At 35.5% G+C, this 27,201-nt stretch overlaps 1 protein-coding gene across 1 annotated transcript in view; it reads left to right on the plus strand.

Annotated features, from left to right (window-relative positions):
- LOC129228016 (glycerophosphodiester phosphodiesterase 1-like) overlaps window positions 1-27,201 on the plus strand; it is a 50,824-nt gene that overhangs the window by 566 nt on the left and 23,057 nt on the right. The window lies entirely within an intron of this gene.

Raw genomic sequence — 27,201 nt, forward strand, 5'->3', positions numbered from 1 at the left:
ACGAAAGTCGATGTTGTTAGAAGCAAAGGGTGAAGAAAGCTTCTGGTTTGGAATGGGATTCACGCCCCCAGAAAAAATTTGCAATAGTAGTTTTGAAAACGCAGTTTTACAGTTTTTTGGTGATATTTTAGGGGAAAGAAAGGTACGTGGTGGCTACAAGGCTATCTTTAGAAATTTAAGGGGGTCGGAAGCCCTTGTTCGAATATTTTCCAAAATTAAATTCTTAAACATATGAGTGTAAGACCATATTTGGTAACGTTAGAGATACTGCAGTTTTTCAAAACTAAATCTCCAAAAACGCAATTTTAAAACGATTTTCGATGTTTTTAGGCGATAAGAGGATTTTGGAAATTTGGTGAAAGTGAAGCCGAAAAAAACGAAATTTGAGATACTCTGTAATAACTTTGGCTGGAGAGAGGGCTTCGGAGAAGAAACATTTTGAGGACTAATAGAAAAAATGAAAACAAAAAAAGGGGGAAAGCGGACATGAAAGACAGAGGATTGTGCAAGGAGGGGGGGGGAGGCACACAATTCGCCGCCGATAATCTGAAGCTGTTGAAAAATTTAATTGTCAATATTTCTTTTTGAAAAAAAAACTAAGGTTTTTTTCCCAACAATATTTATTTTTTTTCTTCTTAAAATAATTGCGTTTTCCCAAAATAAGATCTTTTCTTCCCTTTAATAATAAAGAACTTAAAAAAAAAAAAAAAAAATCAGCTCGGCATTTTGGGGAGAAGTCACCAGTATTGTGCCCCCCTCCCCCCTGAATGCACCACTGCAGCAAGAAGTTCGGGAGTCCTCCTTCAAAAAACTTTTGAAAATTTACTTTAAAAATGTTGGTTTTTAGGTTGATTTCGGAGTAGATTTTATTGATAAAGTTTGTTGCAACAGGCATGTTCTTTTTTTTTTTTTTTTTTTGTACTTGATTAGCCATAGTTGGTTTAAAATAAAAGAAATTGTATTAAAAATATCAATATAAAATCAATATAAAATCAATATAATAATATATACGAATAAATACCGAATTACAGAACATACAATTATACTATACAATAACACAGCACTGAACAATAAATTGTTTGAGAAATATTTTTATTTGCATGAAATTTTTTTTTACGTTTTTTTCTAATCAAATGTATAAAATTTACTTCAATTCTTAATATGAGCACAGCTATATTTTTCTCGCACTAGCAACGTGTGGTGATACACTGGATTTGTTTTAAGTAAATTTACTAGTGTAGCAGCTATGAAATTTTTTTTCATCCTCAGAGTTCCTGGGTGATATATACTAAATTGTTTTTTTTTCAAAACGCAACCAAAAATTTTGGGGGTGCGGCGCACCCCCTGGCACCCCCCGTAAATCCGCCTATGTCTGGGACTAGACTTTTATGAATGGTTGGTTAGAGCTTTTCGACTCTTCCTCGAAAACGTCTCCAAATGGAGGTCCTAAAAAACGAAGTTGTTGACCAGCGTTCAGCTGTATTTTGTTCCAACTGTACTAAGTGATTACAATTTCATTTAAATGCTTTTTCTACGCGGGCGGAGTGATTTGTTCTAGGTTCTAGTTGTAATATGTGTGTTCATTAACTCTTTATAATACCTGTAGGAGGAGCGAATTTCCATTTTGCTCTGATCGTAGCGCGTGTTTTAATCAAATTCTTTTTTTTTTTTGGTAGCAGGAGATTTTCATTTTGTTCTAATTGTAACCCTTATTTCAATCAAACTCCTTATTCTGTGAGCAGGAACTGGTTTTTTTTTTTTTTTTTTTTTTAATTATATTTCAGACGTTATACCCGTAGGCTTGCCAGACCGTCCCGGTTTTCAGATAAATGCCGGTGTCTCGGCCGATTTACTTCACGTCCCGGTAAAAGATAAATTCGATTACAGGCAAAAAAGTCTAAAAATTATTTTACTGAAGGACTAAAATAATAACTTTGTCATTTCTGCACCTCAGAGCCCAGACTGACCTTAGTCCTAAAATTGCAATTTCTTGTTTATTACATCGTATGTAGAATCCTAGTTCCCATCGAGCCATGCAAACGTAATTCTAAAAAAAAAAAAAAAAATGAATGAATGAATAAATTAAAAAAAAAAAGAGAGAGAGAGATAGGATCATGAAAGCAGTGGAAAATAATGGACAGCAAGTGTATCTAATTTTTGTGCAGAAGGTGAAACATCTAATAAAAAAGCTGGGTATAAAATCTTTAATGATAGCTGAAAATATTTTTCATAAAAAGTGAGATGTTTGCGTTCCTGCAAACTGGTGGTGATCCAGAAAACGCTTTGCAGACATAACTTGTTTTTCACAGGATACAGTTGGAAACCATTGAAATCCGATAACATTTGCCCTAAAACAATCGGTGCCGTCTCAGTCAGAAGTTTCTTACAGCGGTGAAATAGAATTTCTGATTGACTGCAGTCGTCCATCAGTTACTGTGGGAACTTGCTTTAAACGACAAGTGTCTTGATTTACATGGGTAGTACCTCCTCCACTTCTTTTTGAACTACTTCTTTGTCTTCTTCTATAATGTGAACATTGAGATGTGGGGATAACGTTGTTTGACGCACTGTGATGAAACGGAAAGACATTTAAGTGGTAGACGTTCCAGCAGGAATCATCGTCCATAATTTGGTGTTTTCACCACTGTGACAGAAGGTACTTCAAGACGTGGGAGGCCAAAGACTGAACTTGCTTTGACTGACGAGATGTTTGACGCGTCAAGGGTGTCCACCCCCAAATTGCACCCCAAAAAGCGACGACGTACTCCCCTCAAATGTTATAAAGCAAGTCTCCAAGAACGAAAGTCCTCAAAAGAAAAAATTAATTTGAATTTTGACATCTTGAATTCAAATTATGTTTTTCGCAATCACGAGTGTGTGTATGTAGGCGTGTGTGTTTGTGTGTGGGGGGTATGTGTGTTTGTGTGTAGGGGTATGTGTGTGTAGGCATGTGTGCTGGCATAAGTGTGTGGGTAGTGTGTGTTTGAATACACATTCAAACACATGTACACACTGTGTACATGTGTTTGAATGTGTGTGCGTGGGGGGGGGGTATGTGTATGTGTGTGTAGGCATATGGGTATAGTACGGGGGGGAGGGGGATTCTGTAGAGTTTTTGATCAAAAGTAGCTTTTGGAGGGGTTTCTCTGATCTACCTTCTGAAAGTTTTTTTTTTTAAATCAAAACAGCCCTTTCATATGCATAAACTACTGTATTTGAATTTGCATTTATGTTAAAACCAATGCCTCTTGGGGGTGTTTTCAACCCCAAACCCCCCCTCCACCTTCGCTGCGCCACTGGTCAAATTAGATAACAAGGGAAAAAAACGGGTGCCCACCTGGGGGGGGGGGGGGGTCATGGCGCAGACTGCGCCATTGAAATTCTTAGTGGGGAGAGGGTTGTTTTTAGTGGTATTTTCCTCTTTTTTGGGGGGCGGGTCTTCGCGATGTTTGGGGGAGGGTTATCCCTGAAAAAAACCTGAAATAACATTTTTCCAGGGAAGTAGTTTGAACATAGAAAATGTCAAATATGTGAAGTTCATTGAAACAAATTTGACAGTAATTTATGATTGAAATTTCGATCCTTCTTCGAATCCCTTTTTCTCTTTGGAGCAAGTGTATCTTTCTTTTTTCTTTTAAGACTAGTGACGCCCTTTTTCTCTCGCTTGTATACATTTTATGAAATCTCTTCTGTCAACAGCCATTGCTTGCTCTGAAGGAAAGATAACCAAAAAGGTGTAGAATATTTTTCGCTTTTGTGTTTATATTACTCAAGCGAGAATTGTTTTAAAGGTCACGGTGGCGCCAAAGAGTCTACGTTTACACTTAGAACTCGGTAACTTTTGACGGGAACCGGTGATAGATATTCTTTCCGTTCATGCAAAATATAGCTTTCACGTGCCGAAATTGGGTGGGAATTTATCTGCAAGCGATGTTCTTTCGTGGAAGCCAGTGATGTGTTTGACACATGCCGTGTTCGTGAGCACTGTTTTGCTTTAACTCCTTGAACATATTTGAAGAAAGAACAGAATCTCGGGCTATTTGTCATTCTGCTAGGGGAAAAAAATGTGAAGAAGGCATGATGAATTACTTCATTAACTTTCCTTTAGTTTTCAATTTTTCTGCGTAAGTGAAATAAAGTTTAAGATTTTGATTTATGATCTGGTAGTTTGATGTTTCTTTTACGTTTTTACACCCTCCCCCGGAGTTAAAATAATTATGTTGCTTTGTTAAGCATTAAATCTAATTCTAACGTAGAGCAGACAGGGGACAGCTCGATGGGTGACTGCCTTCCTTAAAAGTTCTGCGTAGGAGCATTGCTTCGCTAACGAGTCCTGAATTTACTTAATTTTTTTCCCTTGGATTGACGTTTCTTAGCGCACTTTGGATTTTTCTCTTAGTTATTAAAAACGGTTTTTTCATTTTTTTTCTTGGCATTTTTTCATTACTTCCCAGAAGTTGTCTCCAAGTTAGTTTCCCCCTTTTTCCCTCGCTTCATGAGATTTCCGCCCTTGGTTTTTCCATTTTTTTTCTCGCAGATTTTGTCTTTGTTACTAGGATTTTAAAACTTTCCTTCTTCGTCAATAAATTTTTACACAAGTGATTTTTTCTTAATTTTGACTTTCTCTTATTCCATGGGACTTTTCAGATTTTTTCTTTAATCAATAGATTTTTACTCCCGGTACCCGGACATGAAGAATTTTTTCTGTTATCGTATGAGGTTTGCAAATCTATCTTTGTCGACAGATTTTTACGTTAGGTCATTAGGATTTTTTCCACCCTTTTTCGCGGCATTTTAAAGATTTCACTCTTAGTCAGTAGATTTTTACTCTCGGTTATTTTTCCTCCGTTAGATTTCCTCTTATTCCATGGGAGTTTTCAGATTTCTTCCAAGAGTCAGTAGACCTTTACTCCTGATCAAGAATTTTTTCCTTTGTTATATTTTTTTCATATTTCGTGAGATTTTTCAGATATGTTTTTCTCGATAGATTTTTAGTATTGGTCATCAGGAATTTTTCCTCAGATAAATTTTTCGTATTATATTCCCCCCCCCCCTCATTAGTGTTTAGATTTTTACTTGCCGCAATTTTTTTATTTATGTGTTATTTATTTTTTATTTGGTGACATGCTTGAATCTCGCTAAAAATAAATTTGGCGACAAACACTAAAATATCATAATCCCTTCACTGTCAGTTGGTGGCATGGCATTTTACAAAATTGATTCAAGTTGCCAAGTAATGAATTTGAAAATTTTTTGCTGAAACAATGAGACGGGCAGTTTCTTAACCGTAGTCAGTTCTACTTCTATTTGCCACACATTGACGATTTTGCTAATCGAAGCAGAAGTCTAAAAAATTTTGTGAAATAAGAAAAAAAAATCCTTATGGCAGAGAGTGAAAATCTGTTGACTAGGAGAAAATTTGAAAAATCTCACGGAATAGGAGAAAATTACAACTGAGAAAAAAGACGTAATGACCGATAATAAAAGTTCCTAGACTAAGAAATCTGAAAAAATCCCTGGATTGAGAGAAAATCCTAATGACCGGCGAGAATAAAAAGTTATAAGAAATCAGAAAAATTCCATGAAATAAAGGAAAATATGTGAAAACATTCTATTGACTAAGAAATCTGAAAAAGCTCATAGACTAAGAGAAAATCTAACTGAGGAAAAATAAACTCAGAGGAAGTGAAGTCAAAGAGGAAAATTCTAATGTTTAAAGGGAAAAATCTAGGATTTTTTCTTATATGTTTTAGAAATAAAAGAAAGTAAAATTGGAAAAATGATTGTATGAGGAATGAAAAATGAATAAATACTTTCGTGCAACAAACTAACCACAAATCAACAAAACGTAATTAAAGCACAAATAAGTGTCTTCATACAATACTTGAACTTAGATTACGCTGCTGTTTTACAGTTCGACAGCGTTTCTCAACCTTTTTTAACCCACGGACCGGCAAACAAATTCAAATAAATTTATTAATAAAATTATATGATATAGTATTCATAGTATTGCATTATATTATACTATGGTTTCTTTTATTATATTTTTTTTCTTGAGAAAAAAGCCTTCGGAAATAAAAAAAAAACTTTTACATACTTTCTGCCCACGAATTATATGGAATCTATCTGAATGATGGGGAAAAGTAAATATTTGATGCGCATGTTCCGCTCATTCTACTTAATTTAAAGGCTAATAAATCTACAGAATCTGACATCCCTGAAAACTAATAGATGCGTCTATTTCCGCCTGTAAATCGGATGTTTGCCTTTCCATCTAATTGGTGGTCGGACTGTAAGTTAACTGTAAGATTATTATCATATATTTAAAAGCAAGGATAAGTAACTATTGTATTAATTCTACGTAAGCAAATAAAGCCTCGAGAAAACCACAAACGTTGTTGTGCTAAGTACAGTGACCTCTCAATTATACGCGACCAAAGGGGACAGCGAAATTTTCGCGCACAAGTGAGATTCGCGCATAAATGAAACACCCCAAAAATAAGCTTAAATGCAGTAAGTTATCAACAGTTATAGTAATACTAATAGTACACTACTGATACTAATGAATAAATACGCACATAATTTCCATTTATGCATTGTAATTTAATAAAAATGTAAAATTTGAAGTTGTACGTTTTGTTATTTTTTATACACTGTACAGTATGTAAGCGAATTCCACAAAACCTAAAAACTGTCTCGTGATCAGTGTCATAGTTTGTGAGGATACAATGCTTTCCGCTTGACCACGACTTTTAGGAACGTCAACCTTTTCACATGTAACCCGTTCTCCCCTCTCGATGTCAATCACGAGACTAACTGCACCCTTAATTGCACACTTGCGCGAAAAAAATGCGTTCTTGGAAACATTTTGAACATTGGAATAAAGGTGTGTAAAAGCATTCCAAGAGACATCAAGAAAGATACAAATCTTCCGATAAGCAAAGCGTGGATAGGCGATTTAACTAAAACTTGAAATTTTTTTATTGCGCATAAGTGAAAGGTGCACTTTAGGTTTCGCTTATAAATGAACAAGAGTTAACATTGTTTTCCTATATCGCTGGCCGGGCCCGTGAGAAAAACGCGTATTACAGAGGTCGGGTATAAGCGAGAGATCACTGTAATTAATATGCAGTAAAACCTGTAAAGTTGACCAACTCTCTAAGTTGACCGCTATTCACAGGCACGGAATTAGATCTATATCATATAAGCCGTACACCACAGGTGGTCAACTTACACAGGTTTCACTGTATTACCGCATAAAATATCGTGTAAAGTATGTATTATTATTTTTTGTTAATAAGGGCATTTTTTAAAGCAAATAGATAAAAATCTTCGAAGACCGGTCAAACTTTCCCCACGGACGGGTGCGGGACCAGCTGTTGAAAATCACTGGGTTTGAGTATCAGGGGCTCATTTAAAAAAAAAAAAAAATCACAAAATCTGTACAACACATAGATTTTTTTTCCCACATGAAGGTCGCCGTTCAGTGGCCTTAATCAGTACTCTGCCGTAGATGCGCGAAGCAAAAAAATGTCCCGCCCAAAATAAACATGTAGGAAGGATTCCCCGGGTCTATCAATCCGCCCGAGCCCGTCTTTTAGCACCGTCATTACCTTCTCGAAGCAGCGGGGTGCCAGCTTCTCCGGCTCTCTCGGTTCCGTGTTTATGCGGCACCCGAATACTCTGGCGCCGAGGAATGGGAAAGGGTGGACGAGGTAATGGTTACCTCTTCACCTGTAGAGTGAGGCCTGATGATCGCTTATCTTGTCTCTTGGTTCGAGTTGGAGCATGGATTTGCTTGTGGGTGATTCTCAGGTCAGGATAGACTTTTCCAAAAAATGAAATTTTGAAATATTTTGTAGTTATTTAGGCTTTTATTAAATTAAGAATTAGAAGGAAAAAAAAAAAAAAAACCTGAGAGCCGGCTTTGTATTAAGACGAATCGAGTAAGCCAGAATACATATAAAATTTAAATACAGTTGACCCTCGTTTTACGCGGGAGTTACGTTCCTCGGAAATGCCGCGTAAATCAAAACCGCGTAAATTAAGACTTAACTAGCTGCGTGCCCGGCGTTGCACGGGCTACCTAAAAAATGTAAGAGCAGTCCAGTTGATGCTTTTGTAGTACACTGACACTAGTTTCTAACGCGTTAAGGAATAAATAAATGCGCGTAAAGCAAGGTTTGCAAAACACCAGTAAAACATATTTTTGCCAAAACACCTCATCAACGTTAATAATCGTTATCAATGATACAAGTTATGAGTACATTTTCAGTCAGCACAAAAGGGGAAAATATATGCATTATCAACTATAATCTTTACGCACGTTAAATTGAATTACATCTGATAGACTATATCGGAAATATTTATGCACAATAACAATCCGCTTTTTACATAAAATAGTCTACTACCCGGCGTTGCCCGGGTGTTTATTAATGCAACATACCACTCAGATAAATATTTGGATGGATTCTATCCACATGGTCGTACAAGAATTACATCAATCCGTTTTCCAGGTACAAACCCTCAAAGAACTCAAATAACTTGTAAATCACTCATTTACTTTACGACGTGCACGGTCCTCCTCGAAAATGAAAGTTATGTCATGTGACGCGTATTTAACAATCAGGCTTGAACAAAAAAAAAAAAAAAAAAAAACAGCAAAATTTTGCTGCAGATTACGGCAAAATAATCGAAAAGTAAACAACTTAAACACCCTGATTACAGGAAAAGCCTTAAAACAAAAGCCTAATTTTATTTCTTTATATTCGAGAAAAAGAAAGGGCAACAGATGTTTCTTTTCAATGATTTTCTTCACGCTGTAAATTTTAATAAAAGCGTTCATCCGGAAAGTTGAGTTGAAGCACTGAATAATAATTTGAATGGAGGAAAGCCTTCGAAAAATAGGGATTTGATTTTGAAATCTAAGAGTCATAATTAAAAGTTTTTAATTGATATCTCCGCTAATTATTATCGGAGGATTATGTTAAATAGCCAAACATGAAGACGGGAGGATTACGAATCCATCGATACCTGGTTCGATGGTCAGTTCACTGTCGTTCGGGAGAAGAAGCTTGGACATAGATAGATAGATAGATACTCAGATTTTATATGTATAAGATATTAGTGTTAGAGTAGGGGTTAGGTTCCGTAGACAAAAAAAAAAAAAAAAAAAAAAAAAAACTACATTATAGTGCTGATTAATTGTATAATAAGTTTAATGTGTACTTGTATCGATTTCTATGCACAACATGTATAAAGAAAACACAAATTAATTTAGTGTTTATAAAAAGGAGCTGGCTAATGATAGTCTTTTGACAGTCATTAGGAATTTTTCTCTGTAGTTCTTTGCAGAGCATTAACGCATCCATGATCACTTGCTTCATTTCCATGATAGAATCTTCCTTCACTAGCAAATCAGAAAGATTTTTTCTATTGTCTAGGAATGGCTCAAAATTTTCAATGTGAACGTTTTTGGTTGTGTGTCATCATCAATGTCGGTATCCTCGTTGGTCTTGTCATCCTTTGGCATTCCTAAAAGCTCTTCTTCCAGTGAGTTTTGAACTGTGTGAGTTTAATAACTTTACTTCTAACCAATCGCATAAAATGTCTCCAGTGGCCCAAGCTCGATTATTAGCACGCCAAAATGCAGTTTATTACGTGTAATCTGCAATTTTTAGGAGTTTGGATTTTGAGGGAAAAATTTTATCTGTTTGCATTGCCGCATCCGCGTAAAACCGGAACTCAGTCGCGTAAAGTAAAATAAATGTGTCAAATCTTAAACCGCGTATAACCGAAACCGCGTAAAATAAACCCGCGTAAAACGAAGGTCTACTGTATATATCATAGACTAATGATCAGGGCGATCCTAGCAGGTGTGCAGCGTGTGCACCGCACAAGGGCGACCAAAGCAAGGGGCGGCCGCAGGCCGCATCATATAGTTCTTTTAATCAAGAAAAATTCCTCAAGAATTTCTCACAAGATAACTTATAACAAGTCGAATAAATATGCTGAATTTTAAGTGTTCAATTATCAAAGTAAGTGCCAATTTCCCGACAGCATAGCATAGTTTAAGAAAAATAAATGTTAAGGAACATTGTGTTGGTTTATTGTCGATTATTATCTACTCTTGACACACATGCTTCATTTGGTTGTAAAATTTGTGACAGAGCTGGTAATCAGGCACGGATAAAGGGGAGGGGAAATGAGGGAAATGGCCCCCTCCTGAAGCATGAAAGGGTGCCTACGAAAAGGAGCACCGAGGGCAGCCACTAAATGTTTAAACCCAAGCTTTTATTGACTATAGATATAGTTTTATTTTATATATAAAAAAAAGCTATACCGATTAGATCCTCTTGCAAGCGTTTCAAACAACAAAATCTGTGTTCAACAATCGGGGATGCGTGGAGTGACAGTGGAAAATTACAACTCCCCTGAGAGTCAAACATATACGAATGACGAACAAAAATGTTGTAATTTTCTCCCTTTGCAGCAATTTTTTCTAATTAAAATCACGTATGAACTGCTCGGTTTCAAATCTGGTAGGAGGACGGGGTTCTTGATCCGGGTAGTAAATTTAAATGTGGCTCCAAAACAAAGATCCAAAAGGATGCCATGACCTACTTGACAAGATTAAAGAAGGCTCAAAATTGCGATTTTAGGACTTTTATTTCGGAAATTTTCGCTGGTTGAACCACCGATCTTAAGGACCCAATTAAGCCTCTGATTCACCCCTTCCACCGTAACTGAATCAAACATAGCGTAAAAATGTACTCCAAAATCCAAAATGTGTTTTCAGAAGACAGCACTTCCTAATGTCATCAAAAATTGCTTAATGACATTTTTGGATTTCTTTTCGAAATTTTTGTGATGGAGGGCTCCGCCAACCCATTCTAAAACATTACTACCAAAGATAGTCTCAATTAGCGTCTTTAAAGAGGCCCCTAATCCCACTCCCTCTCACTTCACTTATTGAAAAACGAACTAAAATTGCGTTTTTCAAACATCAGTTTCAAGAACTTTCGGGGAAGGACCCCGGATTCGCCTTTTTTCCAACGCAATCACTATACTTCTAAGATTCGTATTTAGACAGTCCCATGGAGCCACAGAACCCTTCCTGCCAAAACTAGCCTGAAATTGACTTCGGTTTCAAAAAACAGTTCGTGAGGGCACACTGAACACCCGCCCGCTCTTTGTCCCATCGTTATCAAACAATGCTTAAAATACGATTTTGGGACTTCAATTTTTAAAAAATTCCAGAGAACTGCCTTGCTTATGTAACTTTTCACGGCGCTAGGGCATACCCATCAATCGTCGAGGTGAGGTGGACAAAAGTCTATAGTTGTATTTTTCAGATATTAGCTTCCCATTTTCGTTAACGTCACCAAAGATAGTATAAAATTGTGCTGTTAGAAATATCCGCTTCGGAGCCCCAAAACCTTCCTGCCCAAAAATAGCTTGAAATGGATTTTAGTTCCGAAAAATATTTCGATTAGGAATACTTTCACGTTTCCCCTTATCGTTTTCAAATGTAGTCAAAAGTGGGTTTTTGAAACAATAGTCCCGAGAAATTAACGAAGGAAAACCTCCAGATCCCCTTGCCGTCACCAAAGATAGCCTAAATTTGCGTTTTAAACTTCAATTGCGAAAACTTTCGATGAGAGACGATTGAATCTCCCTCCCTTTAGAAACGTCAACAAAGATAGCCCAAAATTGCGTGTTTAAAACTCCAGTTTTGGAAAACTTTCGGGAAGTGTGTCGATCCTTCCAAAGATACGGTCACAAAAAATAGCTTCAAATTGATTTCAATTTTGAAAGAATTTTAGGAAAGAACTCCAGCTTGAATTAGTACTTTCCCTGAAGTCTCGAAAAAGTTCCTAAAATTGCGATATTTGGCGTCCATTTCGAAAATTTCTCCATGCACCTTGAATATACCAGACTCTTTAGTCATTGCAACCAAACACAACCAAAGATTAACTAAAACAATTTTTCATACGCCAATTTCGATAATTTTCTGGGATAAATCCCCCCCCCCCACACACTCCTGCTTCCTCTCCTCCGTCTTTCTTCTGATGTCACCGAAACAGACTATAAAATGGTACAGACAGACTAGCAAATTTTGGTATATCTATTACTTTCTTCGAAGATAGAAATTGTACCTAAGGAGTTTCTTACTATAAAACTTGTCTTCCTTTTTATAAGTTCATCGTTCTTCTTTATTTTTTTTCTGTTATTTGAATCAAAATTTGGCATAGAAATTTGAAGAAAAATTTATATGGACGTTAAAGATTAGTCAAAATATGCAAATTACTCTTTGAGGGGCGGCACATTAGAGCTTTGCACACGGGCGGCCGACACCCTAGGATCGGCCCTGCTAATGATAAGAGTAGACCGAGTTTTCTCAGACTTGCTGATGAAAAAATTGGTTCATGGATACGTCATGTGACTGGTGGGAGGCTTGGCGAAAACTTTGGCAGCATGGTTGCTAGATGGCAACATTATCTATAGTTTGGCACTCGACATGTATTTTAAGACGAAATGTGTTTTCATTATATTTTTTTTTCCAGGTGCAGAGATTGAACTGTTTTTCTTTTAGTTATGCATTATTTTGACATTAGTAATTAGTTTTTGATCAGTTTTCAGTAACTTTTATTTCATTCGGAACTGCTACGTCAGCGTTGGCGTGAACGTAATGGCGTAAACGTTTTGCATTAACGCAAAAATTTGCTAATCGGTATCTTAAATTGAAATTGTAGGTAAAAATGTTACCGTTTGCCGATTCTTTTTGGGCGCTCGCATCTTTAATTGCTTAGAGAGTTATTGAAATTGACTAAAGAAAATGCACAGTACTATCTAAACGAAAGACTCACTATATTAACAAAATATTTACAACTTTAAATTTACAAATCGGACTCCATAATAGATCATTCTTCCGTGTTCCATCAATTCTATTTATTTTATTTCTCGCGGGCGTTGATCGTCTGCTACGATCAACGCCCGCTGTGGCGATTTTCGATACAATGTCCCGTGCGTAACGCTAAGTTTTTATTTTTTTCCAGCTAACCAAAGCCTTCAAAAAATAATGCTGTGGGGGAATAATACATGCTTTAATATACTATCAAAGTGTAACAGTTAATCCCATATTTAATTAATAGTTACTTGAATAAAATAAAAAACTTAGCGTTACGCACGCGTCATTTTTTCGAGAATCGCCTGCCTTGCAAAACCAAGAATCAAGAGAAAAAACAAGATGTATCGTAAAGACACATGATAGAAGTGAAACTATTGTATTACAGGGGAGTATTTAAACTATTCATCAATCAGTTTTGAATAGCATATGTGTTTATTATTCATTTATTTGCATAAAATTATATGCGTATTTGCATCTTATTATATGCATCTTCTACGACCTTCAGAAGATAAATGATCGTTTTCGCACAATCATATTCACTCAATCAGCCATTCGCTAAGCTTCGAACCCATCAGAACCCGGATCGAGTCCCGGCCTAGTCCGTTTCAGGCATTTCGCTACAAATATTTATATATTTAACTAGTGGTACCCGCACGGCTTTGCCGAAAGAAAAAATTAAAAGGTCATTTGGTTAGCCTGTATATTTAAAAATAATGGATCATGAATTTCTCGCCAATTTGCTATGTTCGTTTGCTCGCCTCTGTTATGGTAATTCGCTTGTCCACGTTTATGATAAATTGCTCAATAAAATATTCTTAAAATTGAAATAAAAAAAGAACAAAATAGAATTTTCAAAAAATCGCTTGAAGGTGCTCACCCCAATGCTACGAATTTGTTTTGTGCCAAATTTCATAAATATCGGCAGAACGGTCTAGGCGCTATGCACGTAATAGACAGAGATACAAAGACACATAGTTTCAGCTTTATTATGAGTAAAGATAAAAATGAAGAAGATAGATTCCAAACAACGAGAACACTAAACACTACTCGAAATGCGTTGTTTATACACACGTGTTTCAATGGATGCTCTGTTAATAACCAACAGCTGTTCTTATCGCAGTAGAAAAAATTCTTGGTGCGTGTCTCGTTCATTGCAATGTGACTGCTTAATTTAGATTCTAACACACACCTGTTACTGAAAACTGACAACCCTTCAAGCTAATAGATGCGACCGTTTCCGCCTGTCAACCGGATGTTCACCTTTCCATCTCGTCGGTGGTCAGACTATACTATTCTAAATCTTAACAATAATACTCTTGATGAAAAATTGAAGCTCAACAAATAACCAAGTGATAAATTGTGCAAAAAATAGTATTTAAAAGCTTAATTCTAAATGAACAATCGTTGTTGTTGTTTCTAATAACGCTCGGGCATCCAAGTCCTAGCAACGATTGCTGTTTGATTTAAGGCAGTAAGACACGGCTTCCATTTTATCGAGCTCCGTTTAGGTGGAAGTTCGAATTCTCTCAGACAACACATGATAGTTGGACCCACCGTCTATCAACATTTCGAGAATTTAGAGCTAAAACAGAAGCTGAACACCTGGTTTACCATCCCCCGAGGTATTGATTCACTTGGAGGATTTTATGACCACTACATATTTAACGTGCCCCAGTCACCATCATCAATGAGCACGGAGAATCTTCTATCTGCTGGCATCGAACCCGGAACTCTTCAGTTGCGAGCTAGACGCCAGAATCGTTCATGCACCACGACCTGAAATGAAAAATTGTGATGGTTGGACAAACGCTTGTTGTTGTTGTTTTTGTGTTACTTATGCCACTCGGGAACCCGAGCCCGAATAGCAGTGCTACTCGGTTCTAAGCCAGAGGGTTACGGCTTCCGTTTTAATATAGCGCCTATTTCTTGGTGGAAGTCCGATTTGGCTCAGACAACATGATAGATGGCAGCACCATCTACGGACATTTCGATAATTTAGAAGCAGATTAGAAGCCAAATAATTTTCTGGCCCCCAAGAGGTATCGTTTCACTCGGAGGACATTGTGACTACGAGTATATTTAATGTCCCCCAGTCACCCTTAGTGAAGACGGTGGGTCTTCGACCGGCTAGGATCGAACCAGGGACCCTCTGGTCACAAGTCCGATGTCTTACCGATCAGGCCACCACGGCCCTGAACAACGCTTGAAAATAGGATTCCGTATTGAAAATTCATTTATTTTGTCCTCGTCTTTTTTCCATATTATTTTCGCAAATTAGGCTGCACCAGCAAAGCTTCTAGAAACAGATTCCACAGATTGCTTCCACCCTGGGTACTTCGTTTCCCTGCTGAGCCCCCCAGAAGTCGCGCAGAACGAATCAAGCTTCGAAGCACGTCAACAGAATACCTAACACGGCTGGCTCCCTATTAACGCGCTCGGTAATGGCTTGATTAATTGCAGTAGCCTCCCCAATAATTAGGGCCAAGGTTAATTAATTAGCAGAAATGAATTCTTAATTTCGGCCTCGTGGGGCTGATGAGTTTGGATAACAGCGATAAATAACAAGCCTATTACCGAACCGAAGGTATTATTTTGACGCCAACTCCTTGTCTCTTTAATTGATGTCAGGCAGCTATGTAATGATGAGGCCCCTTTAATGGTTATATTTTATGCCACATTGTGTTGCTGAGTAATTTTTCATTTGGAAGACGTTGGTGGTGTTCCACTTTTTGTACGGTTTTTTTTTTAATGTTTTTATTATTATTATTTTTTTCAAAATCATTCTATATAGGTTTGCAATGCTGCTAGGATGCGGACTAACATAAATTTAGGTGATGACGCATAATGTGAAGTCTTGCACAACGTCGAAATTATCCATCTGCAGTCTGCCCACGGATGACAGAATTGGCAAACGTCTAGTTAAGACATAGGGTAAAGAAATTACATAGAGAGGCCGCGCTATACAAAAAATTGAAGCCGCAAAGTTACACCGATAAATTGTACTAACTGATAACCGATTGACTGTATCTAACTTGTCTGTAACGACCACCGATGACATGGGAAAGGCCAACATCCGGTTTACAGTTGGAAGGACCGCATTTGGGATTGCAATACCGGACCAAAAATTCAATACCGGTATTCGGTATTTTTAAAACGTGGTACCGGAATACCGAAATTAATACCGGTACTTGAAATTTCTCAAAATATGCTTGAAAACATTGTTTCGTTGCCACATTTCATAATTTCAAACAAAAATTGTATTATTCTGAAAACGTATTGTGAACAAATATAAACTGAAGGAACAAATGTCATCGTGAATTGTCTCTAAGCCTGGAAATCATTTTAGTGCTCAACTTTCCTGTACTGTTAACAATTCGCGATACACCTCCTCTAATTTAATTGCCTAAAAGTATTTTATCTTCAAAAAAAAAATTCGGTCTGTTGTATGTCATTTTTGAATAAACCCTTTTGTGTGTGTGTGTGTTTCTTTCGTATAGTGTGTATTTCTATTATTTTTTTAATTTGAAGCTAGTTGAAATTTCTTTCCTGAGAGACGATACTTTTCGAATATTAACATCATTTTCTCTTGAACAGGTGGAGTTTGTGTTTCCTTTTTATTAGCCCTTTGGTTTGGAATTTACGATAAACTTGACTAAATTTGATCTTGTTGGTTTCTCTTATTCGTTTTAGCTTTCTTTTCAAAATTCTTTGCAATTATATAATTATGTAAATATATGAAAATATCTTTGAATTCGTGGAACATATTTATGCTTTTCCCTATATGCAAATTTTCTTGGCTGTATATAATTTCTAAATGTTATCTTGCCAAGTATGAAGTCAAATAACGAGAGGGCATAACTAACCAATACTGGTGCCAACAAATTGCCATTTATAATGCTAACAAGAAACAGTTTTTGTCAAAATTTAGTACAGTTGAGACAAATATTTAAGGAAAAAAATCATAAAGCATTCCTGAATTGATGGTTCGAATAAATTGTTCATCGGACAAACGGGGGGGGGGGGGGGCATTCCAAATTACACTCAAAATTAACTTTCCCAAAAGGGAAAATGAGCAATCAGGGAAATGGAAAAAATAAATACATGGTTCACAAAATACTTTTGTTTAATTATATTCTATTAGTTTATCCGTTTGAAGCTAAATTTTTACATCAATAGATTGCTTTCGGTTCTCTATCATGGGAAAATAAATGTACACTTAAAATATAAGTAGATGTTTACTTAGTTAAATTGAGAGAAAATTCTTGAATTAAAACTATTTATTATTTTGAGCTAATACCGAAAATACCAGTATGTTCCTCAGCAAATACCGATATTACAATAGCAAATACGGATATTAAGATGCAAAATTGCTGGAAATACTGGTATTTGGTATACCGATATTGCAATCCCTACGACGCATCTATTAGTTTTCAGGGATGTAAGCTTTTGCAGATGTGTGTTTGCCTCAAAATCGAGCAGAGTCACATAAAAATAAGCGAACCACGGGCATCAAATTTTTTAAGTTTCCTCCTCATTCAGTTGATTTTTTCCGAACTGGCCTCAAATCTTGAAACTGCCGCCCTCACACATCTTCCTTCAAGTATTTACAGCGAGTTTCGACGAAAAGAACTCAGAAATAAGATGAATTTGCTGCTCTCCAAAACTTACCGCCCAGGGCAGGGGCTTGCTCCCCCTAGAGCCGGCATTAACCAACCACCGATCTGCCAACAAACGTGGACATCAGGCAGTTACATCTTTTGGATATTTCTACTGTGTACATTGTATGTTGCTGTAATTTAAAATTAAGTCACAAAGTTGGTCATTATAAAATGCAATTCGTGATGCAGCATTAATAATTTAGTGCAGTTCTGCTACCGTGGAAGTTGTTCTTCACAATCACGCAAACTTGTACTGCTACAACTTGTAAAAAAGCAACTAAGATTTCGCTGCCAAGTATTTTTCTGATAACCTTATTCATTTTTAATACATTTGCTATCGTATTAAACGATCAGTTCGCTGATTTATGTTTTTGGAATGTTTTAATTTTAAAAGAAATGTTAACAAATATTGTAATTAATTTATTGTTTACGTTAAGGTCATCTTGTTAATACCATAAAAGAAAACGACTTCATTGTTTAAAAAGCTTTATTTTCACTTGTTTATTATAGGCTTTATTATTTGTTTTCCCAATCTGCGGAAACTTATCAGCAGCTTACGGAGTTTCATTCTGATGGAAAAGTATCACAAACTTGAATGTAATCTTCTTCTGTGCGGTCTGAAAGGAAAAAATATATATATATCTATTTCGGTGAAATTCAAAAAAAAAAAAAAAGTTAATATAATTTCCAACAGTACTATTTTCGCAAAAGTAAGAAAACAGTAAGCGATAACTCGCCAAGTGTCTGTGTGCCATCTAGGTCGAATAGCTAATGGGGTGCTTCCTTCAGTAAAAATTTCTGTGTGTATTCAATTCGTGGTCTAAATGGTACGTTTAAAAAAAAAAAAAAAAACAGAACTCAAAAGAATGAATAAATATGTTCGAACTCGGTCAGAGAAATCTTGAAAGTTAAGCTTCGAAAGTTACAGTAGTAAAAATATCTTTTGCAAAAAAGCAAATTTCCTTTCATTTATTTACATGATTATTCCACCAACGTTGTCCTATTACTTCCGATAGTATTTTTGCTGGTATTTCGGTAAGTCATTTTGGCTTGTTTAGTTTTTAGTTTTATGTATTGTATAACTTAGTAATAGTTGTAATATAAGTTTATATATACTAAGTGTTTATATTTTAATTGATTTAAATTGCTAAAAATAGTTTTAGGGTATATATACAATATAGTATATATACCATAGAGTATATATATAATATAGTATATATACAATAGAGTATATATATAATATAGCACCAAGAATCACCCAATTACCTTTACGATTTACATTACGCAACGAACTATAATTAAGAGTTTTAGAAATTAATTCTTAAGGAAATTTGAAAAAATCGTAGTTAATAATTACAAGCTGCTTCGTAAGACATTTTGGGTAATAGTGACGTTTACATGATCAATTAAAAATTAAAAACCCAAGCGCAGTTAGTTTGTGGAAGAATCTTAAAATCAAAAATAAACACCACCCTTTAAATGGACCTGAGAATTTAAAACCATTTTCATAAAGATAATTAGGAAAGTTTTATGCAAGTTTGCAGCTTTATTTTTAAGTTTTTGAACGAAAATAAAGTTTTTGAATTGTTTTAAAATACGAGACGTGAAATAACAATAGAACCTCAATTAGAGTATGTTTTTAATTAATTTAGGGGCCTTAATGTCGGAAAAAAATTTCCGAACGTTTTGTATACGTGCCTGTTTTTGATTAATATTACATTCTTATAAAAATGTAAAAAGAAGTGGCCAGTGGAAAAAGTTAACAAAGATCGCTAAAGGCCTGAATCGCCGCAGCTTGCTTCTAAATAACAAAATTACGTGACCCCCAATGGTAGAAAGATGATTCTTTTTTTTTTTTTTTTTTTTTGAGCGACCGTTTTCCCTTAGTAATAAAAATAATAATAGTATTTAATGTAATTAATAATGCATAGTAAGTAGTATACTAGCCATCGTCATTGGTACCTTGGTGACATCATGTGCAATAATGCGGTTTTGAAATATCCCATCAACGCAGTTTAATTAATTTTTAATTAAATAATGGGTTGACTTACGGAGAAATTGGTTTTCAGAAATGGGGTTTTCTCAATGTTCTCTCTCATAACAAAATATTTTCGAAATATGGTGAACAACCCAATTACGTGAGAAAAAAAATTTAACCAAAAATTAATTAATTTGAATTTTGACATCTTGAATTCAAATTATGTTTTTCGCAATCACGTGTGCGTGTGTATGTAGGCGTGTGTGTTTGTGTCTGTGTTCTGTGTGCAGGTATGAGTGTGTGGGTATGTGTGTTTGTGTAAGTGTGTATGTGTGTAGGTGTGTGTATGTGTGTGTGTGGTGAGCTTGTGTGTAGGATATGGACGCAACCTGGAGACGGTTTTCGCTATAGGAGCAGCATCGTGAGGCCGGCCGATGGTGGTGCTGCAGAGGGAGGCTGGGGGGGGGGGGGGAATAAAATCATAGGACATCAAAACTGTCTACTGTGAACAATAAGCAATGTGATTGCTCAAAAATATGCTGGATGCTCTTTCTAGTTAACCTGTTTTAAAATCGACTTTATTTTTCCGATTTTTTAAAATTTATATTCTATTTTTTTTTCAGGATTTTTTTTTTTAATTTTTATTTATAAGGATTTTTTTCCCACTACGTCTTTTTTTATTTCCTTACAGTATTCTATGCTTTTAATGAAAACTTAACATTATGTCTATCGTCGAATAAAATTTTGAAAAGAGTTAAAGATAATCAATCAGTAAAAAGTAAATAAATATCATTGAGATCAAAACAAGAAGCTTAAAATGGTAGTTAATCATCATTAGTTTACAAGAAAATAGTCTAAATGACTTACTACAATGAATTTTCTTTGGACATTCATGTGTATTCTTGCGCAGATAGGTGACACAGATTGTTTCTGGTTTCGAAATCTCTTGTTGGGGAATCTGACAATATTGAACTGTTTGCTGTCTGGGTGGTCCTTCATCGCATATAACCAGAGTAGTCGGTTTTTGTGTGCCGTCGAAACCTATATAGTTAAATAAATATTTCATTCACAAACTAAGTGCATTTTTTAGACCGCCAGTCTTATCGAATATGAAAATTTTAAATTTTATAACTAGCATAAATTTAGCAAATTTGTTTCATTATTGAAAAAAAAGTGTGTCGTAAAGACACACGATAGAAGTGAAACTTTTTTTCTTTCCTTTTTTTTTAGTCTGCACCGTCACGTCACCTGCTCGTTTTCTCTCACGCCACGCTCTTGTTCTTTCGGCGCCTGACTTAGGCATATTCACAACAAAATTGTACATTTTAAGGAAGAAAATAGATTTTAAACAACGAGAAAACTAAACAATACTCGAAATCCGCTTTTTACTGTTGCCAAAAACAATGAAAAATAATAGTAATTATAAAGTTAATTTCGTTAATAAAAGTTAACAAACTAGTTTCAAGGCTGAACTGGAGCAATTTGGATTACGCCTTTAAACCATAGATGTAGTTAATAGTATATCTATGTTTTAAACTGATGGGGGGAGGGGGATTTGACTTGAATCAAATAAATCTTCAAAAACCTGTATGTTTTGAAAGGCTCAAAAAATGCTCAAAGGCTCAAAATCTTGCTTCCATTTAGCCTTGAAATTAATTTCAAATTTACTAACAAAACTAGATTTATATTTATGTACTATTACTTTTCATTGTTTTTGGTAACAATTAAGTTGCAGAAGTATTTTAACTTTACAGTTATTACTTTTCATTGTTTTTTCCAACAATTAAAAACAGTTACGTCATTTCCGTCACACAAAAAGATCGCGGATCTAAGAATTTCCATAGCCCTCGCATAAAAAGTTTTACTTCAGAAATTTTGAAAACATTATATCAGCAACAAATATGTTTCAGCTACGTGTTTGCAACAAGAGAGAGGGGAAAAAAAACCATAGCAAGTGTATGAAAAGTGCTTAAAAAACGCCATTTTTAATCTTCCAGTTTTTCTTGTAAGGATTCAAATCTTTTAAAGTTGTATTTTCTCAATTGGTTTCCATTGACTTCATAAGCGTTTATTGCATTTACTTGCGCGTAACATTATAAGGAGCGAGGATAGGTTGTTTTTCCGGCGTTGACACTCTGCTAGCAGAGAAACGACATTTACAGATTTTAAATAATTGGCTTGGCTCAAATTGTGTCTCTTAAATAGGCGATATGGCCACAAAATCTGACAAGTTTGGAAAACTCGAGGATCTTCGTAACTTTGGATGAATAGTGTTCTTTCAAGCTATTAAATAACATGGAAAATCAAGTAAAATAATTCGCGTAATTATCCTTAAGCGTTCTGTTTACATGTAAAAAAAATCAGCTAAAGATAACAAATCATAAATAGACATTGGAAGTTCAATTGAAATGTAAAATTAGGAAAACAGGCGCAAACATGGCGACGATGAAAATTTCTCAAATATTGAAAGTAAACAAGTCGTCGAACCAAGTGATACACCTATAATAGAAAAGTACCAGAGCAACAAAATGAGAAGTGCTTAGATGAGAAATTAATCGCTAATATTTCCTTGTTGTGGAAACATTTCGACTTGACGTTAAATCCCGGTTATCACAAATTTGCCATTTCAACTGCGCTTGCGCGCGGACTTAGCTTTTTGGGCTTTCTGATTTAAGATTTCGTGTTGCTTGTTTATATTTAAGCTGAGCGAGAGTCCCACCAAATTAATGAATGCGATTAGAATATTTTCACAGCGACTTCGTGATATATTATATGAAACTACGGATATGAATAATTGATAATCTTAAGAGAAAAATGACACTTCAATATTTATTAGTTTGGAAATATTTATTTAACATAAGTGTAAAACACGTTGTGTACTTCAAAAATGATTGGAATATTAGTACAGAAATCCGTCTTTTGCGGATATTTTACGTTAGGCGTAAACAACTTAGTATTATACATTTTTATTTAGGTTGAGGGTTCGGCTTCGTATTAGAAGTGATGCTGAAATTCTACTACGCTCTTCTGAGGTTAAAAATTTGGTCCTGAAAAAGGACAGACGATTCAAACACCGAATCCATTAATAATTAAGACGCAAAATTCAATCTTTACCGAGGCCTAAAAACTAAATCAGAAAAAACTTTGTGATTTCTAATTTTTATCTCTAGCCATCTCATATTTATTACCAAATTTAAAATGTTTGTAATTAATTTAGCAAGAGTTTTGAAATCAGCTAAGTCCGCGCGCAAGCGCAGTTGAAATGGCAAATTTGTGATAACCGGGATTTAACGTCGAGTAACATTTCGACAGTTGACATTTTGGTGCGATCGCAGAACTTCGAACAATAATTTCTGTTTTGGAAGCACCGACGATGCCGTGTATCTCCTAGTCTTTGGCGTCAAAATATTTGGCGATAATCAGCAGAACTGCAAAGAGTCTCAGTTATCGGAATCTTCTCCATGTTATGATAACTCTGCTTGTTTTCTAATGCTTTATTTACATTGACAAAACAAAAACGAGAGAAAGAAATAGCACTTTAATCGGCGCCAAAAGAATTCTGAACAAAGAAAAAACCTCGAAGAATTCGATAATTATCGACAAAATTAGCGATCTTCTTGCTTGACGCTAAAGCTAATGAACTTTTTCTGCCTGAACGAGCGGAACGGTAACGTGGTCGCTTGTCAAGTTTGGCGATAAATAATGGCGTTAGCGGACTTTTTTACCTTTTCATGAACTTTTAATAATACTTAATGCCTTTTTGCTTCTCTGGCGGAATATTTCAAACTTGAATGGAACTTTTAATGTTTTTTGTGGTGCATTTAATTTATTGGGTGAAAGTTTTTCGTTTTAATGGAACTTTTGGAATGACTAGTGGCGCCAAGATTTTTGAAACAATGTTTCATTTTCATTGGCCCTTACCGTAATTTTTCTCGTTAACTCTGTAAATAAGGACAACAAGACATACTAAAATCTAAATACATGAATGGAAAAAATAAAAGCTGTAATTTAAAAACTAGTATTTGAAGCGCTCGGAGCAAGAATGTGATGTGCCACATAATGGGAATCTTTCAGTAGGCCAATTTCCATCCAAAAAATATTTGTAGAAGTTTTCAAAGGTATTATACATTCTATATACTGCAATACTAAAACCAGATATGTTTTCTCAAAATGACATAATCCATCGTCATATTTATTTCAGTTTTAGCTATGAGAAACAAAAATTTCGATCGAAAAACCATTCCTTGTGGCCCATCACATTTCATCCCCGATCCCTTCAATTCAAAAATTCGCGTGGTTAGAGTACTGATTCATGGTCAAAATTTTGCAACAGCGCTAATTTCCAAACTATAAAAACATATGGGGGGAGTGTCATAATGTCGAATACTTGGCGCGTTTTCAAAGTTTTTTGCAAAACTAATCAAAACATAGCGTTTTTTTTTTTTTTTTTTTATCAAACGTTGCAAATACAATGCTGCTGAAATTTAAAAGAAAAACAAGACAAAAAGGTACAGTGAAATGAAAAATAATCCGCCAAACAGTTGAAGTAATCCATTAAAAAGTAAAATGATTCACCAAATAAATATGTTAACACAGTTGTAAAAACAGAAAATGTTTGATTAAAATGTAAAATTAACGTATGAAGAGCACAAAATGGCAACAGCAATGGGGAAACTCTTTCGTCAATTTGTCATATTCCACAGTTATGATAATTCTCCCCAAATATTTAAAAACAATATTAATAAAAACCTTTCGAATTTTCGAAATTAATTTGAATTCTGAAATTTTGAATTTGAATTGTGTTTTTCGCAATCACGATTTGCGACAGGACCCTAAACATTGGTTACTACCCCACTCGCTTGTTTCTAGAAACGGTTCCTGTCCTTCCTCTTGGGCGGTTACGTGTGCATAGTTGTGTATGTGTAGGTTTGTGTGTGTGCGTAGACCTGTGTGTATGCACGTTGGCGTGTGTATGTGTGTAAAGGCGCGCGTGTGTGAGTGTGTATGAGCGTGTGTGTGTGTAGGACATGGACGCCAACGACCTGGAGCAGCGACTATTGGGAGGAGTCGCGCCTGGGGGGGCAGAGGACGGTGGGGTTGAAAAAGGAACCAAACACCAAGGACGGTCAAATGAAAACAATTAGCAATCGTGATTGCTCAAAAAAATAGAACAATACTTGCTTTGTCCCCATTCTTGCTGTTCTTTTGACTCTGAAAAATTCGAAAGCTTATCCTTGTAGAAGTCTTTGCCGTACGTAGCATTCCACTTAGCTCTTATTCTCTCATTTCTACGCTCCCGCTCAGCGTGATACCGGTGTGTTTTGACGACATCGTTTCGAAATTCCTTCGGCGTCAACATCTATCTTTATTTTATTCTGCTGCAAATATCTTAATAAATATCTACTGTGCAAAAAGTGATAAAAAACTAACTGATCTGCTGAATTAGCTGAATAAAAAATTTTAGCTCGAAACTCTATAAACTGATGGGATTATGAATAAAATTAATATCCTCTACTACCGTATGCTATGCGTTGAGTTGAGCTGTCATGTTGCTACTGAATGTGGAAAAATTTTAGTAGTTAAGTATTTCGAAGCAAGGCTTAGCCCGATCTTGCTAACTCTAGTATGCGTCGGCGTCGTAGCGATCTTGATAAAGTAATGTAAATTGAGAAAAGTACTGAAGATCTTTAAATAGCGACAAGAAGTTGTAGACACTCGACCAGCAGTCGGCAACTGGCGGACCGAGGTCCAAATCCGGACCGCAGAAAGTCTAAAATTGGACCGCCAAAACTGTTTTTAAAGGCTAAATTACGCAAATAAATTATTTAAAAATAATTTTATTTAGGAAATAAGCTTTTTTTTTAACTTTTCCTAGTATTTTAAAAGTAACTACTAGACTAATTGAAGTTTTTAACGACAAGCGTAGAATATGAGAGTTTTTTCTGAACCTAAATAAAACTTTTCAAAACTGTCCGGACCCCAACTAAAATCACTTGCCGACCCTCGCACTAGACCAACACCATACTTGTTGACTCCTGTGCTAAGGGTGCTCTTCACTGAGAGTCTGAAAGCTTCGGATCCAATGCTAACCTACGGGGAAAGTTAAAGGTTATTTTACAATATTCCTTTGAAGTTTTCGGGTCAATTTTTTTTCTGAGTATTTTTCAAGCCTATGTCTGTGTATATTAGTTTTTACTTTTTTGATACGTCCATTCTTCGATTTTTTAAAATTCGAGAAAAAATGAATTTCTTCGAAAACGAGGTACTGTTGGACCTTTTGCTCTGTAAAAAAGCTGCAAATCGTGCTATCGAAATTTTAAGAACGCCCCAACACGCAAAATATTTCCAGCTCTCTTTTGAGACTAAGTTTGAAATGATGCGACCATTTCTAAAAAAATATCGGAGTTCCAACCATCTGAAATATTTTCGAAAAAGCTCAATTTCTCTACTAAGCCACGCCTTTCACTAGTCCCTCCTTTCTTGAGGGGAAAAACCGGGTGAGGTGTATAAGATTTACGATCATTAGCGCAAACGACCGTTTCCATTTACTACTCCCCTCTTTTCCGGAGGCATTTTTCAATGAAGGAATGAATGAGTGCTTTTGAAAGTGAATCCACATGCTTGGAAACATCTTCACGATTTGATTTGTGTTTAGAAAGGATATAGTTTTTAAAGAGTGCTTCTGGAGATAATTCTTGTGAATTCTTGTGCTAAATGACCTCCTGAATCCAAATATGACCACCTTTTCCCATTCACACGTCCCGCTTTTTTGGAAATGTCGCCCGCAATTTTTTTCAGTTTTTGAGTTTCATAGCCATTATTTTTATTTGGAGGGGAAGTTATCGTTATATTATACATTAATACTTTTCTGAGGGGCTAGAGAGGTGCTACGTTTGTACGCAAGAACATATGAAGGAAATTGGTTAACTCATGGGGGGTATTACCACTTATTATATTTTTAAAATCATCAAAATCCATCCTTTTTTCTAGGGGTTTGTTTTACAATTTTTTCCCTTATTTTTTGGCATGAAACCAGAGTATAGGACTCACACCTATAAACCCTATATCCGAAAAAAAAAATTTCACGTTGTAAATTTAAAAAAAAGGAAGTATCGCATTTTGCGTAAAGTTGCATCGCAGACCTTCAGTGAAGAACCTTTTCGTGTTATTCAAATTCATTCACGGATATAATTAAGATTAAAATTATCTTAAGTATGCTTATAATATAGCATTAATGAATATTTCTATTTCTGGGGATGCACTACCCCCATTACTTTTCACAACATCAAGAAGGCATAAACAATGGAGCTGGTGCATCCAAAGAAAGATAAATATGTATATTAATGCTACTTTATAAGCAAATTTAAGGATGCTTTTCACTGAGAGTCTGAAAGCCTACGGATCCAATGTTAACCTGCGGGGAAAGTTGGATGAAGATTTTACAAATTCCTTTGAAGTTTTCATGTAAATTTTTTTCCGAGTATTTTTCAAGCCTCTATCTGTGTCGTGTACTTTTTCCTTTTTTGAAATATCCATTCTTTGATTGTTTAAAATTCGAGAAAAAATGAATTTCGTTGAAAGAGGTGGTAGGTACTGTTTGATATTTTGCTCCATAAAAAATCTGGCAAAATATTTCCAGCACTCTTTTGAGACTT

Source organism: Uloborus diversus, chromosome 8 (genome assembly GCF_026930045.1).
Source record: "Uloborus diversus isolate 005 chromosome 8, Udiv.v.3.1, whole genome shotgun sequence".
Classification (NCBI taxonomy): Eukaryota; Metazoa; Arthropoda; class Arachnida; order Araneae; family Uloboridae; genus Uloborus; species Uloborus diversus.